The 19,099-nt window shown below is 34.7% G+C and overlaps 2 protein-coding genes and 1 long non-coding RNA gene across 9 annotated transcripts in view; 2 read left to right on the top strand and 1 right to left on the bottom strand.

Annotated features, from left to right (window-relative positions):
- Positions 1–19,099, top strand: part of BLOC1S5 (biogenesis of lysosomal organelles complex 1 subunit 5) — a 995,078-nt gene that overhangs the window by 497,588 nt on the left and 478,391 nt on the right. The gene's annotated exons all lie outside the window — the stretch shown is intronic.
- SLC35B3 (solute carrier family 35 member B3) overlaps positions 1–19,099 on the top strand; it is a 309,604-nt gene that overhangs the window by 220,095 nt on the left and 70,410 nt on the right. The window lies entirely within an intron of this gene.
- LOC126952670 (uncharacterized) overlaps positions 1–19,099 on the bottom strand; it is a 334,793-nt gene that overhangs the window by 270,037 nt on the left and 45,657 nt on the right. The window lies entirely within an intron of this gene.

Below are 19,099 nucleotides of genomic sequence, written 5' to 3'. Positions count from 1 at the left end.
AATTCTGATACAATATTTTTATCATACACTAAACTTTTATATGTTAGCTATCAGAACTCAACTCTCTCTTTTTAACAGCCATGCCTATTTTGAGGTATTCAAACAAGTTTTTTAAAAGGCATTTCAATCAGAAGAACACCAAGAAATATTGGCATATGACATCCCCTAGAGTGAGACTCGTGGAATGTCCTAAGATAAGACTGTCTGAGATAAGCTTTTACAGTAATCGTGTAAACTGGAAATAATATAACTTCTTCGGTCCTCTCCCAATAAACACCATTTCCCCTTATCCACACAATAAAGGAGAGGAAATGAGGCATAGCGAATGCGAGCTTGTCCAGAGATCTTCTCTCTTTACAAATGCCTCCAATTTACACCACCACCAATAGGTTCTTCATTATATTTTTAAAAGCTAGTTGCCTACATTTGACAAATTGTGAAAGCTGGTATGTAGAAGAGGACAGAAAAGCCATTATTCAGATGTCTTAGTCATGTATAGGCATTTTGCCATTAAAAAAGAAGAGGGAGAAAACCTCAGACAGGAAATATTAGTTATTGGACCACTTCATGATTAATAATGACCTTTCAAAATAGTTCTTAATGTTCCATAACATGTGATTCTCAGTGTGGTTGCTTTTGGCATCTGGGGCTGGACAGCTCCTTACTATGTGGGAATGTCCCATGCCATGAAGGATTTTTGCATCCCCAGCGGCACCCACTAACTAAATACCAGTAACAACACCGCCCATCACTGTGATAGTATCTGCCCCCCACCCCCGTTTCCTGTCTTGCCCACATATTTGCAAATATAAGGAGTAACACATGTATTTGAAACCTACTGGGTTAGTACCTGCAGGACAAAAGTAAACTAATCTTCCATCCCAAAATCATGTAAAAGCTTCTTTATACTTGCTTTTTGTCATTTTGTAGTTTCATTTCTTACATTAAGATTTTAATACATCTGAATTTTCTTTTGGGATAAGATCTGAAATAGGGTTGGAATATTATATTTTCCTTATGTTTTTTTTTCCAATACCATTTTAAAGAAGTATCCTTTCTTCAGTGATAAAACACAAAATCAATTTCTATCCTAAGATAAACTTTTCATCATAATTAGGTTTCCTTATGGACTTCTCTTTCTATTGAAAATATGTCTGTTCCTGTATTGTTATCTTATTATTTTAATTATTAGAACCCTCACATGTTTAATTTCTAGGAGGCCAAAGAGTGCCTTAGTACCCTTTTTAATCAAAATTATCTTTACTATTCTTATCTGTTTGTTCTTCCTATGAGTTCAAGAATAGTCTGTCAAGTTTTTAAAAGAAATCCCAATAGAATTTAATTAAAACACATTAGATTTATAGGCTAATTAGGAAAAAGTATTATTTTTCTAATGTTAGGTCTTGCCTATGAACAACATAGATGGCTTCCATGTCTGTTCAAGTCTTCCGTTACATTATTCTGGGAAGTTTAAAATGTTTCCTGAACAGATTCTACATCTATTTGTATTTGTCAGGTTAATGCCTAGGTTATATTTGCTAATGAATTGGGATTTTGTGTTTATCGTGCTTTCAAACTACTGATTTCTTATTAAAGTTTATATATTTCTGCATGACTAGCTAATATGCTATCGTAGGCTTATTCCATAGTCTATGGAAATTTTCAGATACCTAAGCATATCATTGACAACTGATGATTTTTGCCTCTGTCCTTAAACTCACTTATTTTAAGGATAAAAGAACAATGGTGATAGTGTGGTCCTTATTGTCTTGTTCTTGACTTTAATAGAAATGTCACTGACTAAAAAGGTGGCCATTGCTGGTTTTGGACATGCTTTATAATATTAGAGAAGAATCTTTAATTAGGAGTCACTAGGAATTTTTGTGGAAAAAAAATCATTTTTCACATTTTATCTGCTGATGAGATTAATTATATAAATAGATATCCAATTATTTAACCATTCCTTAATTCCAGAAATAAATCCTTAATCACAGCTTGTTATTATTAATTTTCATGCTGAGATGTATTTACTTTTATTTATTTAGCATTTTTATCTCTATGAATAAATAAGTTTGGCCTGTGTTTTATTTTTCTTTGAGCAAGTTTTGTAAGGTAGCAAGGTTTTGCCATTTTTGAAATACAAAGAGATATTTCTTATCTTTTTGCATCCTCTGGAACCTTTTAAAAAACAATAGAAATATATTCTCAAAGAATTAAAAAGCAAATCTTCCATCATTTTGAATCAAGGAAATATATATGCATATATTTACATATAAATATGTTTCTTTGACAGCTATTCCATTTCTTACAATATTTTAATTTATTAGTGTACATTAAAATTATTTATACCTCCTATGAAAGACACTGCTGGTGACCTATGCAATGTCTATTGCTTCTCCTCCTTTGTCAGCATTTTGTTAGGCATAGCACTGTGTTCAACTAAGAATCCTTCATCTCCCAGCCTCCTTTGCAATTAGCATTAGCTGTACAACATATTTCTGATCAGTGAGAATTCAGTGGGGAGAGCTCTCGTCGCAAATCAAAAGGCACGGTTCCAAAAACATAAAGCTTTTGATCTCCCTTCTTTCCTCCTGGAATGCAGATGCAATGCCTGGATGTGTACCAGCAATTTTTTTTTTTTTTTTTAGCGGGAGTCTCCCTCTGTCACCCACGCTCAAGTGCAGTGGCAAGATCTCGGCTCGCTGCAACCTCTGCCTCCGAGGTTCAAGCAATTCTCCTGCCTCAGCCCCCTGAGTAGCTGGGATTACAGGCACACGCCACCACACCTGGCTAATTTTTGTATTCTTAGTAGAGACAGGCTTTCACCACATAGGCCAGGATGGTCTCAAACTCTTGACCTCAGGTCATCCGCCTGCCTCGGCCTCCCAAAGTGCTAGGATTACAGGTGTGAGCCACCGCACCTGGCCTGTACCAGCAATCTTGTAGTCATGAGGCTGATAGATAGAAAAGAAGGATAGGAAAACAGGAAGTTATGAGAAGTCTTAGTGCCTGACAGTATTGTTGTGCTGCAATTCCAGTCCTAGACTGCTTACTTCTGGGGCTCTTGTTGCATGAGGAAAACAGAAGTATTTGTTTATTTAAATCACTCACTACTAGGTGAGGTTATTTGCTTTAAACATAGTTCTAAAAATACACTTTCTACCTGTAGTTCAAAACTGACTTTTATTGAGGGCTTACTTTATGATATGTATTTCTGTAAGCATTTTAGAAATTTATCACATAAAATCTTCACGCTCTCCTATAAAGCAGGTGCTACTATTTATCCTAATCAGTGGTCAGTAAGTGGGTGAAGTTGGTGATGTTATTGTTAAGTATAATGCTATTATCATATCTACCTAAAATTATAGATCTATGCTTCCTAATTTTCCTGTTAGTCTTAGGTAGAAGCCTCTCTTTTTCTTTCTTTCTTTCTTTTTTTTTTTTTTTTTTTTGAGATGGAGTCTTACTCTGTCACTAGGCAGGAGTACAGTGGGGCGATCCCCAATCACTGCAATCTCCGCCTCCTGGGTTCAAGCGATTCTCCTGCCTAAGCCTCCCAAGCTGGTGGTGCCCGCCACCACGCCCGGCTAATTTTTGTATTTTTAGTACAGATGCGGATTCTCCATGTTGGTCAGGCTGGTCTTGAACTCTGGACCTCACTCCAGACCTCAGGTTATCTGCCCACCTCAGCCTCCCAAAGTGCTGCGATTGCAGGCATGAGCCACCGTGCTCGGCCAGAAGCTTCTCTCTTAATTGGATATTTTAAGAAAATAATTCTTGGAATATTTTTATCAAGTGAACTAAAGAATTAACTAAAGAACTAAGAATTAAAGTAAAGCTAATTTCAAATGATTAAGTTGTGATTTTGAGGGAGTTAAATCTTTGTTACTAATCTTCATTTTAACTCTATTGTAATAAAATGATTATTCTTCGGGGAACTTATTGAATTATCAATTTTCGTGACTACTCCATTGGCATAGGAAGAGGTATATTTGCTTTCATTAGCCACAATGTTTCATGTATATCTGTTAAATTAACCTCATCAGTTACATTCCTGAGATCTTCTATATGCTTACTTGACCTCATAGAGTAGGAAAGGTTAAAGTCTCTGACATTTCCATTATTTCTTTCTTGTATTTTAATGATTTTACTTTACATATTTTGATGATACGTTATTTGGCACATAACGATTGTTACTGTTATCATCATTGTGAATCAGCAATATAAAGATGTTCTTTTTATATTAAGATATCCTAAATTATAAATAATTACATCAAGGTATTTATATTAAGATATTAATATAAAGGTCTTTTGCAGTATAAAGACCTTCTCTTTATTCCACCTAATTATTTTGGTCTTGCTCTGATTTTAATGTCTCAAGCACTGTTTTCTTTTTTGTTTTGTTTCTTTTCATTTGCCTGATTCAATTTGTGCCTTTGTATTTTTAAGGCATTCATATTTATAGTTATAAAGTTTATATTTGGTTTTATTTTGTCTTCATACTCTGTTTTCTGTTTTGATGTTTCTTTGATATTTGCTATTTGCTTTATACATGGCAGTATTTGTCTGCTGCTTTGTCTGATTTTTCTTTTGAAGGGTTTTTTTCTTATTTTCAACTCAGTGATTATCCTTAAGATTTTTCTAAACATTTTAACCTATATTTACATAATGGTTAGGATAACAAGTGAAAACTAACTTTGCTTGATTTCTTCTTCTGTTTGAAAAACCTCCTCCACCTGGTTCACTCTTTGTGAATTTTATCTCAGACTTTAGGTCCAGATTTTCACTACACAATTTTTAATGTTTATATCTATCTTTTAAGAATAAATTTTTACATGTGCCTGTTTAAATTTATAATCTTACACTATTTTAACTGGCTCCAGTGTCCATGGACTGTGTTTCCATATCATAATCATGGTACTGACCTCTTAATTTTTATCATCTTCAATTGGCAAGAATGGATCTGCAAAGCTGTAAATTACCATTACACTTGAAATAGAGTGGACCTCTGTAAAACATGCTAAGTTGACAACTTTTTCACCTCAACATTAATACTTTTAATACAATAGTAGAGAATTTGAGTCAAATTGGTCTGAGCTAATTTTCCTAGGTTATTCATTTTTTGAATTTTTTGATACATACAATTCACCATTGAAAGTCTACATTTCAGTGGTCTTTAGTATATTCAAAAGAATGTGCAACAATAACCACTATCTAATGCCAAATGCTTTCATCATCCTCAAAAAGAAACCCCACTCCCCACTCCCCCTTTTCCTCATCCCCTGGAAATCATTAATATACCTTCTGTCTCTATGCACTTGCTTTTGCTAAACATTGTATACAAATGAAATCATATGATATGTGGCCTTTGTGTCTGGCTCATACTAGGCATAATGTTTTCAATATTCATGCACGCTGTAGCATATAACAGTACTTCATTTCTTTTCACGGGTAAGTAATAGTCCATTGTATAACTATACCTCATTTTGTTCATCCATTCATCAGTCGTTGTACATTTCTGTGGTTTCCACTTTGGCTATGATGAACAATGCTGCTATAAATATTCATGTACAAGTTTTGATATAAATATATGTTTTCATTTCTCTTGGGTATATAATAAGAATGGAATTGCTGGGTCATATGATAATTTCATGTTTAAATTTTAAGGGACTGCCAGGCTGTTTTCCAAAGTGGCTATACCATTTTACATTAGCACCAGCAACATATGATGGTTCTAGTAGCTCCACATCCTTGCTAATACCTGTTAATTTCTGTGATTTTTAATTTATTATTATAGCCATACTAGTGCAAGGGTATGAAGTGGTATCTCACTGTGGTATTGACTTGCATCCCCAAATGCAGTCAAGCATTATTTTATGTACTTATTGGCCATCTGCATATCATCTTTGCAGAAATGTCTACTCAAAACTGTTGCACATTGTTCAATTAGATTATTTCCCTTTTTATTACTGTTATGGGTCTTTTATATGCTTTATAAAATAGACCCTTATCAAATACATGATTTGCAAATATTGTCTCCCATTCTGCAAACTGTCTTTTTGCTTTCTTGGTAGTGCTCTTTGATGTGCAAAAACAGGTTTTTGATGTTGATAAATTTCAATGGATACATTCTTTTCTTTGATTGCTTTTGTTTTTGGTGTCATACCTAAGTAACTGTTGCCTAATTGAAGATATACACCTATTTTCTTCCATTCTGGATTAATTTTTATATATAGTGTAAGACAGTCATTCAAATTCATTCTTTAGCATGTGGACATCCAGTTGTCATGGCACCATTTTAAAAAAGACTATTCTTTCCCCATTGAATGATCTTGGCACTCTGACTGAAAATCAACTGACCAACTGACTATATATGTTAGGGTTTATTTCTGTACTCTCAGTTCCATTCCATTGAACTATATATGTCTATTATTTCTGCCAGTACCACACTGGCTTGATTAATCTCACTTTTTAACAGGTTTGAAATCAGTAAATGTGAGTCCTACAACTTTGCTCTATTTTTTTCAAGATCATTTTTGACTATTCAGGATGTTTACTATGTCTTGTGAAGTTTTGGATAGGCTCTCCCATTTCTGTTATTTAAAAAAAAGGCAATTGACATTTTAATAAATACTGCATCAAATTTATAGATCAATTTGACATCTTTTACCATCTTAACAATATAAAGTCTTTTCATTCACAAATACAGAATGTGTTTCTATTTATTCTTTAAATACAAGACATTTATTTAATGTCTTTCGACAATGTTTTGTACCTTTCAGTATACAAATCTTGATTTATTCCTATGTATCCTAGGTTTTTTTTTTTTTTAATGCTATTGTAAATGGTTTTGTTTTCTTAATTTTATTTGTGGGTTGTTTATTGCTAGTGTACTGAATTACAAGTGCTTTTGTAAATTGGTCTTATATTCTGCAATTTACTACCTTCATTTATTAACTCTAATAGCTTTCCATGAATTTTTTAACGGTTTTCTATATGTAAGAAATGGCTTCCTATGTGTTTTCTATCATGTCATCTGGAATAAAAATAATTTTACTTCTTTCTAATCTGTGCACCTTTTATTTCCTTTTCTTGCCAATATATCCCTAACTAGAACTACTAGCACAATGTTTAGCAGAAGCAGTGAAAGCGGACATCCTTGTCTTGTTCCTCATCTAAAGGGGAAGGTTTTCAGTCTTTTACCATTGAGCATATAACTAGCTGTGGGTTTTTTGTAAGTGCCCTTTAGGAGATTATAGACCTTTCCATTCCTAGTATGTTGCCTTGTTTTTCTCTTTTTTTAACCAAAAAAGGGTGTCAGATTTTGGCAAATGCTTTTACTGCATTTATTGAGATAATCATGTGGGTTTTTCTCTTTTATTCTATGAATATGGTGTATTACATTGATTGATATTCATGGGTTTTACCAAATTTGCATTCCTGGGATAAATCTCACATGGTCACGGTACACATTTATTTTTATACGCTGTAAGGTGCTGGTGGCTAGTATTTTGTTGAGGGGTGTGTGTGTGTGTGTGTGTGTGTGTGTGTGTGTTTTCAAGCTTGTTTTTAAGTACACCAAGATTCTGTCTAGCATTGTGGCTGAGATCCAAAAGCAAACCTGGATTTAAATTTGCAAAGCACTTAGATACAGTCTAGTATAAAGCACTTTTATTTTCTTTTTCTCCACCTGAAAGCCTATAGGATTTGTTTTAATGGATAGTAGTTCATAGAGTAGAATCACAACTTGGAGAACAAATATTTGAAATCTTTCCTTTTGTGATGATCAAAACCCGGAGAGTATAAATAACACAAGGTCAATTACAAATGGACTAAGATATACATAAACTAACAATAATCCGTATTCTACATGCTTTAACATATCCATAACCTAGTTTACATTGTATTTTTATTTAACTTTTTAAACACTTAACATGTTTTATCTGCTAATCTGCAAATGTCAAGCTTTCAGCATATGTGCCTATTTCCTGTATTCAGGCATTAATATTGTCATTTTTTACATTTTTCACTTTAGTTTTTGATAATAGGTTGTAATTATGGGTTATATTAAAGTTAAAAATTCGGCATCTTTGCTATAATCGTTTTTCCTTTTTTGATTTTGTAACATACAAAAAATAATATGGTAACAAAATTTTCCCAACATGTTTTCACACAAAAACTTTTGGCTCTTTCATCTTATAATCATCCACTTGTTATTCCACAAACACTTTAGGGTGTCTGAATTCATTCCATTCACTTTGCTAGGGACAACAGTATCTTTAATTTTATAATACAATGAAAGGAACATTGTATGGACTCTGCCTGCAGGGTTGGAGAAGACACTACAGAAAACGTAACATTTTCACCTAGTAGTGGAAGAAGGGCAGCAATTTGGCAGGTTAGAAGGAGTGAAAGTAAGCATTTCAGCTACATTATTTTTGAAAGTAAAAACCATCTCCAAAATTGTTCAGACTAATAGTGTCATGATTAGTTATTTGGAGTAATATTAGAACCCCAACAAAAGCATGGCCTAAATTTTAGACAGAAGATGCTGAAGTAAACAGTAATTATCTTGATTTTTACTTTCTATATTATCTCTATTTAGACCAGGAAAAAAAGCTGACTCTCCTTTTAAAATTCTGGGAAAATATTTGCAAGTGACATTTACAGTTATTTTATCACCAAACAAATTATCTACAAACATGGGTGAGTCAGGAAGAGGTTAACCATGCTGGTGTGTCATTCTAAGACTGTCAATGAATAAAGACTGAAACCAGTGATAACCTGAACCCTCAACTTCAGGACATAGATCAGCTTTGACACCATGTGACCTAACACCAATCATGTTGGGTCTCAGTTTCCACATCCACCAAATTAAAAAAAAAAGAAACAAAGAACAGATAATTCCATTATCTGTCTAGTCTTCTGTAATATGAAAAGCCTATTATTTTAAAATCATTAACATATCAGTGAACTAAAATTCAGATTTCAGGCAATTTTAACTGTTTGGAACATACTGGCCTGTAAATAGATAAAGAATGCGCTATAGCTGGTTGAAGTATCTCCCAAAAGAAACTGCATTTTAAATAGACTTCTCATAGGCTCGATTATCTGATTTCTCAACCTACAATAAATTACAAAACTGGGGAAGAAAGATCATTCAGAATAAAATATAGAGAGACAAGAGACCAGCAAGAAGTTACAGGTGAAGTAAACAATAAATTTAAACTGAATAAATTAATAACTTAAAGTCCCACTAAACTGCATGCTGTGAAACTTATGCGAAAAATCTATTCTGAAGGAACACACAAACCACCCCAGGTATACTAGACTCAACATAGCAAACAAATCCTACTGAAGGTGATCTCATAATTAAAGATAACAAGTAACTGAAAGAACAATAATGCATAAGGAAGCTATATTTCATAGGATGTGAAAATGGCCACAAGATAAATATAGTATTTTTAAATGAATAAGGATATAAAAAAGCAATAGAACCATGATAAAAGAATCAGGAATTATGAAAAAAAAAAGGCAATTTGAGAAAAGAAATAACCACAACTTTTATAAATGAAAAACACAGTTACTAAAATTAAAACTCAATTTCTGAGTTTTAACCAGCATATTAGAAACAGCTGAAGATACATTTCTCAGATGAACTGAAAAATAGATTTGAAATGATAACCACAAAATGTAACAGATTTTTAAAGGAAGTAGAAAAATATGAAGAAAAAATATTTAGAAACATGGAAGATAGAATAAGAAAATTCAGCATATATTCAATGGGATCACTAGAAGAAAGAAAGGATAAAATAAGAGGACACCATATTTTTAAACATGATTAAGGATTCTACAATACTAAAGAAAAACAAGGCCGGGTGCGGTGGCTCAAGCCTGTAATCCCAGCACTTTGGGAGGCCGAGATGGGCGGATCACAAGGTCAGGAGATCGAGACCATCCTGGCTAACCCCGTGAAACCCCATCTCTACTAAAAAATACAAAAAACTAGCCGGGCGAGGTGGCGGGCGCCTACAGTCCCAGCTACTCGGGAGGCTGAGGCAGGAGAATGGCGTAAACCTGGGAGGCAGAGCTTGCAGTGAGCTGAGATCCGGCCACTGCACTCCAGCCTGGGTGACAGAGCGAGACTCCGTCTCAAAAAAAAAAAAAAAAAAAAAAAAAGTCTCCTAGATCTATATTTTAAAAATAATTCAGTCCTGAACAAAATAAATATAACAAAGTCCACACCTAGATTTGTGATAGTAAAACTACAAAAGATTAAAATTAAGGAAACAATTATCACAAGCAACTGAACAAAATAAATAACTTACACCAAGAAAAAACTAGTTAGATGGACAGCAGACATCATATAAACAGATGTCTGCTTATAATGCCAGAATTCCATGGAATGAAATGATTTCAAGTGATGAAATGAAATAACTGAAGCCCTAGAATGTATACTCACCTAAAATATCACTCAAGTGGTAACCTAATAAAGATATTATCAGACAACTGAACACAGAGCATGTCACTCTGGCATAAACACAAGCAAAACATCAGAGGATAGATAGATAGATAGATAGATAGATAGATAGATAGATAGATAGATAGATAGATAGATAGATACACAGTAAACCTACTACAATTGAAAGGTAATTGAAACGAGAAGTTAATTGGAAGAAATTGAAACCAGAAGGGGAAAAGTGATAATGCAAGAAGCAAGGAAGGACTTCTACTTTCAAACAGGATGGATAAAGAATGAGAGGATTTACCTTCTGCCTTAAATAACTAGAAAACCAGACAAAATGTTTGATGCAACAGTTTTTAAGACTGAGTGGCAGAGAAACATGGGAGGTGAGTGCTACAATTGTCCCAGGTTTCTGCCTGAAGGGAATTTCCAAGTTGCAGCACAGGAAAGAGAAACCCAAGCAGGATCCCAAAACCTAGGAGACAGATGGGAGGCCAGAAGGCTGAAATTTGGGGTTGAGCAGATGGGCAAAATATGAGAGGGAACTAGACAAGGAAAGAGCTCCCTCTAGAGATCTTAAGAGGAATTCATAAAGATTGTGGCTAAGAACTGACACCAGGATATACACAAGGCCAAACAAAGAGCCACCTGTGAGGAGTAGGAGGAATAACCCTATGAAGCTCAAAAAAGTCTGGGAATAATTCATTTCCCCAGAAGCCAACCTGGGAAGACATCCTATTATACAGGGCATTAGGTTAATTACTAAAGAAGGTGTTGTGTTAGGAGTGAAGTCAAATTCGCTCTAGACCAAAGACTTCTCTGGAACAACCCTAACAAAGCTTAAAAGCTAGATCACAAAGCATAAAACTAGTTCAAAGTTACTTAATTTCATCCCAGAATCAACCCCAGTAATAGCTGATGGCATATAAAAAAATCAACAGCAAAAAACACTAAATTCACATTGTCTAGTATCCATTCAAAAATTACCAGGCATGCTCTCTCTTTCCAGGAAAAGATGGTATAAACACACTTCTTCCTATTCTTCCAATGGGATACAGCTTGAAACCCTGGACATTCTTTATAAATCAAGCATAAGAAGACTGAACTGTGGAAAGAAGGTAGACTTCCCTGGGATCCATAAAACAACATAACAGTCGGTTAATTATGTGGATTTTATTTTTGCTTAATACATCCCAGTTTGAGTGCTGGAGAAGCCAGCAAATCAAAAATACCAACAGATGCAAACAAACAAAAGCCCCAAGAAAAGCCTGCTCATTTTCTCTAGCCAAAGGACCCGGAGAGTGGTGGTCAAGCAAGGTAGAAAACTTTTAGACAACTACCACCCTATTCTAGTCAAACACTATGAAAAAAGACATCAGCCGCACCCTCCCTCAGAAAATGCTGGGTAAGGAGCCTAGACTTCCACCTTCACTTGACTGTAATGAGGCCAGGCTGGTCCTAGTTTCTGAGTCAGGACCCAGGAATATCATCACTGCCCAGCAGTAATAAGCCCCTCTTCCCTCATGGTATTAGTGGAGGCTACATGGGGAAGGAAATTATTTGAGCAAAAACATTTATATTCATTTTCCACCTAAAAATGTTAACATCAATTTGATATACAACAATGATTTCTACATTTGCAAAGTTGGGACATTCTACTGATATTCCTTGCACTTTAATAATTTCATGATGTCTTAAAAATTAAATCATATTAAAATAAATTTGTTTGAATTTTTAAATAAATTATCATGTATGTAAAGAAGAACAAAAATATCACTCATATACAAATAAAAATGTAACCAATAGAAACAGATGCAGAAATGACACAGATGATAGAATTAGTAAAGAGTACTTTAAAACAGGTATCATAAATATACTTCATATGTGCAATAAGGTATACAATAGAATGAAGAGAGAGTTAAAAGATACATTTAAAGACCCAGATGGAACTTCTAGAGAAAAGGAATACAATATCTAAAATGGAAAATATACTCAATGGGATTAACAGCACATTAGACACTGAAGAAGAAAATATTAGTGAACTTCAACACACAGCAGTAGAAACTGTATTAAAAGCAAAACACACAGAGAAAAAAGAATGAAAAAAATTAACAGAGCATCAATGACCTTTGAGAAAATATTGAGCTGTGTAACATATGTTAAAACAAAAACCAAGAAAAGACAGGGAGGCAGATAATATTTCTCAATAAATAATATTAATAAGTAAAAAATATTTGAATGAGATTGACATTGTAAACCAACATGTCTAAGAAGTTCAATGATGTCTAAGCAAAAGAAATGTAAGAAACATCACACCAGGTACAAAATAATCAATTTTTGAAAACAAGTAATAAAAAAAAATCTTAAAAGCAGGCAGAGGCCAGGCGCAGTGGCTCACGCCTGTAATCCCAGCACTTTGGGAGGCCGAGACGGGCGGATCACGAGGTCAGGAGATCGAGACCATCCTGGCTAACACGGTGAAACCCCGTCTCCACTAAAAGATACAAAAAAACTAGCCGGGCGAGGTGGCGGGCGCCTGTAGTCCCAGCTACTCGGGAGGCTGAGGCAGGAGAATGGCGTAAACCCGGGAGGCGGAGCTTGCAGTGAGCCAAGATCGCGCCACTGCACTCCAGCCTGGGTGACAGAGCGAGACTCTGTCTCAAAAAAAAAAAAAAGCAGGCAGAGAAAAAACGTGCACTACATAGAGAGGAACATTTAAAAGAATGTAAATAGACCTCTCATCAGAAACTACGCAAGTTGGAAAGCAATGGAGAGATATCTTTAAAATATTGAGAAAAACTGCCAGCCTAGAATTATAAACACAAAGAAAATACTTTTCAAAAATAAAGATGAAATAAAGAACTTTTCAGACTAATAGCAACTGAGTGAAATCATCACGAGCAGTACTGCACTATAAAAATGTTAAGGAAATTTCTTCAAGCAAAAGAAGGAAAAGAAGGAGAAGGAGTAGCAGCAGCAGCAGCTGCTGTCACCTGGAAATCTGGCTCTAAACAGAGGAATGAAGAACAATGGAAATGATAAACATGTGATAAATGAATATAAAATACATTTACTCTTTTTTTTTTTTTTTTTTTTTTTTTAGATGGAGTTTCGCTCTCGTCGCCCAGGCTGAAGTGCAATGGCGCCATCTGGCCTCGCCACAACCTCCACCTCCCCGGTTCACACGATTCTCCTGCCTCAGTCTCCTGAGTAGCTGGGGTTACATGCACGTGCTACCAAGCCCAGCTATTTTTTTGTATTTTTAGTAGCAACAGGGTTTTGCCATTTTGGCCAGGCTTGTCTCAAACTCCTGACCCCAGGTGATCCACCCGCCTAGGCCTCCCAAAGTACTGGGATTACAGTAATGAGCCACTGCACCCGGCCCATTTACTCATTTTTTTAAAATCTCTTTAAATAATAATTCACGGTTGGGGGAATGACTATGACTAATGACTTTTAAACAATAGTGAGAATGAATAAGATCTAGTATTTGATAGCACAACAGGGCTGACTACAGTCAACAACAATTTATTGTACATGTTAAAATAACTAAGAGTACAATGGGATTGTTTGTAACACAAAGCAAGGATAAATGCTTGAGGCAGTGAATATCCCATTTACCCTGATGTGATTATTATGCATTGTATGCCTGTATCAAAATATCTCATGTACCCCATAACCATATGTACCTACTATGTACCCACAAAGATTAAAAATAAACAAATAAATATATATAATTCATATTTTAATATAATTCATACTTTATGTTAATATAATTAATATTATTAATATTCATGTTAATATAATTCATGTTTTAAAGAAAAATAAAAATGAATTATGAAATTTGTATGTAGAATATAAATAAAAAGAGTCCAAAGACTAGAAAGTGCAAATGAAGTACAGTGTTTTAAGATTCTTAGAATATATGTAAAGTGATATGAGTAGAATGGGGTAAGTTAAAAATGTATACTGTAAACTCAAAAGCAACCACAAAAAAAGAAAAATATATATTTAATAAGCTAATATTAAATAAATGTAATATAAAAAAATCTGTTAACTCAAAAGAAGACAGAGAAAAATCTGTTAACTCAAAAGAAGACAGAAAAAGAGAACAAAGGAGCAGAATAATAATAGATATATTAAATAGAAAACAAATCCAACAAAAATGATGCAATAAATAAAAATGGTCTGAACATTCCAAATAAGAGGGAGAGATTATGCGGTTAGATTTTAAAAAGCAAGACCCAATTGTGCAATGTCTATAAGAAAGCCATTTTAAATATAAAGAATACAAATAAATAAAACATAAAATAAATAAAACAAAAGGAGGGGAAATATTACATAACATAAAACATTATATAAATAATACTCGATATCAGTAACAGACAAAGAAAACTTTGGAACAAAGGCTACTTCCAGGGAAAAATAGGGTTGTTACTGTTTGTTTGTTTTTTTAATAGTAAAGAGGTCAATTAGTAAAGACCAGAACAATCTTAAATTTGTATGCACCTACAAAAACAGCTTCATAATACATGAAGCAAAATTGATAGACCTGAAAAGAGAAATAGAAAAACCCACAACTATAGTTGGAGATTTTGACACTCTTTTCTTAATAATTGATAAACAAGCAGAAAGAAAATCAGCAAAGGTATTAAAAAGTTAATCAATACTGTCAATAAATTTGACCTAATTAATATTAACAGGATATTCCACCCTAAAGCTGAATACACATTCTTTCTAAGCATAAATAAAAAATTCATCAAGATACACCATATTCTAGGTCATAAAACAGGTCACAAATACTGTAGAACGATTAAAATTACAGAAAAATATGTTCTCTGGTCAAAACAGAATTAAAATACAGACCAATGCACAAAAGGTATCTAGCATATTTGGAAAATAAACCACATACTTATAAATAATAGACCAAAGAAGACATCACATGGGAAATTTTTAAATATTTTCTTTTTTTTAATATATTTTTTGAGACAAAGTCTCACTCTGTCACCCAGGCTAGGGTGCTGTGGCACAATCTCGGCTCACTGCAGCTTCGACCTCCAAGGCTCAAGTGATCCTCCCACCTCAGCCTCCCCAGTAGCTGAGACCACAGGTGTGCACTATCACACCCAGCTAATTTTTATATTTTTTTGTAGAGATGGGTTTTTGTCATATTACCCAGGCTGGTCTGGAACTCCTGGGCTCAAAGGATACACCCACTTTGGCCTCCCAAAATGCTTAGATTATGGCATAAACCACTACACCCAAACTTTTAACATATTTTAAACTGAATTAAAAAGACAGCACAGAACATCAGAATTTGTCTGAAACAAAATAGTGCTCACAGAGATGTTCAAAGTAATAAATACTTATAAAAGGAAAAAAGTCTCAAATCAATGATCTAAGCATCCACCTTAGGAAACTAGAAAAGATTAAAAAGAACAAATTAAACCAAAAGCAAACAGAAGCCAATAAATAGTAAAAACAAATGCTGAAGGCAAGAGAGAGCATCACCACAGATCCTACAGACATTCAGACGAGTAATAAATATTACAAATGTGTGTTCTGAAAATTCCACAACTTGGATACAATAAAAATTCCCTCAAAAACAAACTATCAAAGCTTCCTCAAGAATGAATCTCCCTATATCTATGACAGAAATTTAGCTTGAAGAAAAAAATCTTTACCTCAAAAAAATTCCAGGATCAGCTGGCTTCAATAGTGAATTTTACAAATATAAGAAAGTAATAGCACAAATACGGTACCCTCAAAATCATTGTATGAGATCATAATTAACATAATATCAAAACTATAAGATGACTATGTGGTAAAGAATTTGGTCTTGCCCTAAGAGAGGTCTAGTTTTGTCCACAGCTCCTGGGAGTAACCTCTAAACCCTTGGAATTTACCAAGTGATAGAATTGTCTTTGTTTTCTATGATTGGCCCCTCAGACCACACCTTATGTTAACTCATAGTGGGTCCATCAGACTGCACTGTCCTTAGAGACTTGTCTTTTCACTTCTTGCTGTTGTCTTTAAAATTTAAAAGCAATTTTAAGTTTTGATAAAGTTCAGTGTGTTAATTTTTATTTTTTTAAGACAGAGTTTCTCTGTGTCCCCCAGTCTGGAGTTCAGTGGCAGAATCTTGGCTCACTGCAACCTCTGCCTCCTGGTTTGAAGCGATTCTCTTAGAGCCCAGTCTCTAAGGACAGTGGGGCTAAATCAATCAATCATGCCTACATAATGAATTCTACACATAGAAACTCAGGTGAATTTTTCTGGTTGTCAATACTCCATGTGTATTATAACACATTGATCTGGGAAGGTTATGCATCCTGAGGACAATAGAAGGTTCATGTTTAGAATTCTCCCAGACTGTGCCCTGCATGTCTCTTCTATTGGATGATTTTAATGTGTCCTTTCCCTGTTATAAACTGCAACTGTGAGTACAATCACATTCAGTGAGTTCCGTGAGTCCTAGTGATTGTCAAATCTGAAAGTGATTTGGGGAAACCCTTGAACTTGCAGTTGGTGTCAGAAGTCTTGGGAAGACTTTGGGGTCAGGAGGAATATGCTCTCAAACCTCAAAGTTTGACTAACTCCAGGTAACAACATTAGTAGAACAGTGCAAATCACTACTCCTCATAAATACATATGCAAAAATCTTTAACAAAGTTTGGGAAAATAATCTTAAATATGTATGGTCAACTGATTTTCAATAAAAGTTTCAAGGCAATTAAATGGGGAAAGTAAAGTTTCTTCAACACAAAATACTAGAATTATTGGATAACCATATGCAGAAGGAAGAAAGGACCCTTACCTCACAAAAATGAACTCAAGTTGTACCACATAATCTTATAAGCTAAAACTATCAAAAGTCTAGAAAAATACATATGGGAGAAAAATTTTGTGAACTTAGGTTAAGTTTTTTTCTTAGGGTGAGAGATACAGAAAGTATAAACCATTTAAAAAATAACACATTGAGGCCAGGTGTGGTGGCTCATGCCTGTACTCCCAGCACTATGGGAGGCAAAGGCAGGTAGATCACTTGATGCTAGGAGTTCGAGACCAGCCTGACCAATATGGCAAAACCCCATCTCTACCAAACAATACCAAAATTAGCCTGGCATGGTGGTGCAAGCCTGTAGTTCCAACTACTCAGGAGGCTGAGGCATGAGAATCGCTTCAAACCAGGAGGTAGAGGTTGAAGTGAGGCAAGATTGTGCCACTGAACTCCAGACTGGGGTACACAGAGAGACTCTGTCTCAAAAAAATAAAAAGCAACACATTGAACTTTATCAAAAATTACAATTGCTTTTAAATTTTAAAGACAACATCAAGAAGTGAAAAGACAAGCCACAGACTGGGAGAAAATATTTACAACTCATATATCTAACAGAAGGCTTGTATTCAGAATACACAAAGAACAATTACAAATTAATAATCATAAGATAAACAACTCATTTTTCAAATATAGTCAAACTATTTGAACTCACATTTCACCAAAGTAAATATATGGACTGTGAATAAGTCCATAAAAAAAATTCTATGTCATTAGGTAAGTGCAAATTAAAACCAAAATTTAATACTTCTACACATACATTAGATTGAAGAAAATTTAAAGTCTGACAAAGCATTGGTGAGGATATTGAGCATCTGGTACCCTTATTCATACCACTGTTGGAATGTAAAATGGCACACTTTCGAAAACAGCTTGGCAATTTCTTATACATTTAAATATATACTTAACATATGTGCCAGTTATCAATTTACTGCCTCTTAGTTTCAGATTCATCTTTCAGAACCTGCTCTGCAAAAAGAGACTGAGCTAGTTTACCAGTAGAGACAACTAGAGAGCCACTGCAGCAAAAAAAGGTTTATCTTCTTGGTTCTAGTCAGCTGTGTTTGGTTTGTTCTTGCTCTTTCTTTCCATAGCTCTACAGCCCTGCCTGTGTGGAGGAACCTCCAGTGATAGATTCCTCAGCTGAGTGCCCAAAACATGCAACCCTTTAGCAGCCTCTTAGCAACCTGGGCTGAATTACTACCTTTCCATGGCCTTCCTACTGTGAACATCATATTCTGAAGGCCTCACGCTCACAAATGCAACCCTATATTCTGTGTTCACCCACCTTACAGCTTCAGCTCATTGGTACCCTCAGAAGTTTGTTTCCTGCTTGCCTGAAAAATGTAAAGCAGCTCTACCCACAGCAACTCAATAAACTTCTCTGCCATCTAGTAGGCTGCCATGACACCTTCTTTACTGAAGTCTAACTCCAACTCTGGGAAGTTCCCATTCTTCCAGCTTTGTCATTCCTTGGATATTCTCCCTCAGCGCCAGGGTATCCTTAGAATTCCTATTATGTCTCCTGCTACAGCTGAATAATTATTTATAGTACGTTGCCCCAGCAAACTTACTGTGTGATTTCTTCTGATTGGACCCTGACTGATATACCATATGATTACCAAACCCATTCCTAAGTATTTCTCTCATGAAATGACTTGTTTTTCTTTGGCTACTTTCAAAATATTATTTCTACTTTTGGTTTTTAGCAATTTGACTAATTGTGGGGTTTTTTTGTGTTTGTCTTGCTGGAGTTTGTGAACCTCTTGAATATGTATATTTAGGTATTTTGGTAA

The sequence above is a fragment of the Macaca thibetana genome, chromosome 4 (genome assembly GCF_024542745.1).
Source record: "Macaca thibetana thibetana isolate TM-01 chromosome 4, ASM2454274v1, whole genome shotgun sequence".
Taxonomy (NCBI): Eukaryota; Metazoa; Chordata; class Mammalia; order Primates; family Cercopithecidae; genus Macaca; species Macaca thibetana.
Note: the sequence above shows the minus strand (reverse complement) of the source record. Positions and strands in the feature narration are given on the sequence as shown.